Source organism: Cucurbita pepo, unplaced genomic scaffold (assembly GCF_057944985.1).
Source record: "Cucurbita pepo subsp. pepo isolate OVF unplaced genomic scaffold, ASM5794498v1 scafford_14, whole genome shotgun sequence".
NCBI lineage: Eukaryota > Viridiplantae > Streptophyta > Magnoliopsida > Cucurbitales > Cucurbitaceae > Cucurbita > Cucurbita pepo.
In genome coordinates, this window is record NW_028257919.1 from 265001 (window position 1) to 267500 (window position 2500).

Genomic DNA, 2500 nt, shown 5'->3' on the forward strand with positions numbered 1-2500 from the left:
GCACGGCCGCCGTCAACCGCCCTCGTCCGCCGACCACCACCCCCACGCCCCTAGCATATGCCCATGTGCGGCGCATAGTGCTTGGGGCATGGGGGTGGCGGAAGATATAGGGGTACCCCCGTGCCCAGCCCATGCAGACTAGTCACCCCCCTATATAGTACATTTTGAGGCATTTTTGGTCTGCCAGGCCTAGATATGATTTTTCTGAGCGGTCATACGACCAAATATCTCAAGTTTTAGAATGTTTTTTTCTATGAACTCAATTGATTCATGAATTGGACATTCTAATGGATCTAGAAATCAAGTTTCATAATTTTTAAACCAACCAATTTTTTTTAATGAATTTTTAAATATTAAATAATAAGAAATTAGAAAAAATATCTAGAGTTGACAAAAAAATCTGAAATTTTGTGAGAATCATTCTTTCATGTTTGTTAGCTCCCAGAAAAAAATTTACAACAAACTGACCACTCCACATGTACTTCCACAATTAATGGGTGATGGATGGGGAGCACGCGCGGGCGGGGCGGGGGGCGCGCGCGCGGGAGCACGCGGGCGGGGCGGGACGGGGCGCGCGCGCGCGCTGGGACGCGCGGGCGGGGCGGGACGGGGGCGCGCGCGCGCTGGGACGCGCGGGCGGGGCGGGGCGGGGGCGCGCGCGCGCTGGAGCATGAGGGCGCGCGCGCGCTGGAGCATGAGGGCGAGCGCGCGGGGGCAAGCGGGCGGGGCGCACGCGGGTGGGGCAGGGCGGGGCTGGCGAGCGCGCGGGAACGTTCCGACACTACCCACCGTGCGCGTTCCGCCACCGCACCACCGCCGTCAACCGCCCTCGACCTCCGACCACCACCCCGACGCCCCAAGCATATGCCCATGTGCGGCGCATAGTGCTTGGGGCGTGGGGGTGGCGGAAGATATAGGGGGTAGCCCCGTGGCCAGCCCATGCAGACTAGTCACCCCCCTATATAGTACATTTTGAGGCATTTTTGGTCTGCCAGGCCTAGATATGATTTTTCTGAGCGGTCATACGACCAAATATCTCAAGTTTTAGAATGTTTTTTTCTATGAACTCAATTGATTCATGAATTGGACATTCTAATGGATCTAGAAATCAAGTTTCATAATTTTTAAACCAACCAATTTTTTTTAATGAATTTTTAAATATTAAATAATAAGAAATTAGAAAAAATATCTAGAGTTGACAAAAAAATCTGAAATTTTGTGAGAATCATTCTTTCATGTTTGTTAGCTCCCAGAAAAAAATTTACAACAAACTGACCACTCCACATGTACTTCCACAATTAATGGGTGATGGATGGGGAGCACGCGCGGGCGGGGCGGGGGGCGCGCGCGCGGGAGCACGCGGGCGGGGCGGGACGGGGCGCGCGCGCGCGCTGGGACGCGCGGGCGGGGCGGGACGGGGGCGCGCGCGCGCTGGGACGCGCGGGCGGGGCGGGGCGGGGGCGCGCGCGCGCTGGAGCATGAGGGCGCGCGCGCGCTGGAGCATGAGGGCGAGCGCGCGGGGGCAAGCGGGCGGGGCGCACGCGGGTGGGGCAGGGCGGGGCTGGCGAGCGCGCGGGAACGTTCCGACACTACCCACCGTGCGCGTTCCGCCACCGCACCACCGCCGTCAACCGCCCTCGACCTCCGACCACCACCCCGACGCCCCAAGCATATGCCCATGTGCGGCGCATAGTGCTTGGGGCGTGGGGGTGGCGGAAGATATAGGGGGTAGCCCCGTGGCCAGCCCATGCAGACTAGTCACCCCCCTATATAGTACATTTTGAGGCATTTTTGGTCTGCCAGGCCTAGATACGATTTTTTTGAGCGGTCATACGGTCAAATATCTCAAGTTTTAGAATGTTTTTTTTCCATGAACTCAATTGATTCATGAATTGGACATTCTAGTGGATCTAGAAATCAAGTTTCATAGTTTTTCAACCAACCAATTTTTTTTAATGAATTTTTAAATATTAAATAATAAGAAATTAGAAAAAATAGCTAGAGTGGTCAAAAAATTCTGAAATTTTGTGGGAATCATTCTTTCATTTTGCTTAGCTCCCAGGAAAAAAATTACAACAACCCGACCACTCCACATTCACAACAATACAAGCATTGAAAATGAACATTCCCTTTTCACGGGTATTGGGTTTGATGATATTTTTATAGTCCAAGGCTTTATACAACACTTTTGATATGCTGTTGGTAGGACATGTATCGCACATAGCATAGGATGGGGCTTGGCATGTGCGAGGGGAGTGGGGGCGCAGGGGTGTGTGGGGGGGAGGGGGGCGTGCGGGGGTGTGCGGGGTGAGCGCGCGGGGGTGTGCGAGGGCGTGCGGGGGTGTCCGGGGTGAGCGCGCGGGGGCGTGCGGGGTGAGCGCGCGGGGGTGTGCGGGGTGAGCGCGCGGGGGTGTGCGAGGGCGTGCGGGGGTGTCCGGGGTGAGCGCGCGGGGGCGTGCGGGGTGAGCGCGCGGGGGTGTGCGGGGTAAGCGCGCGGGGG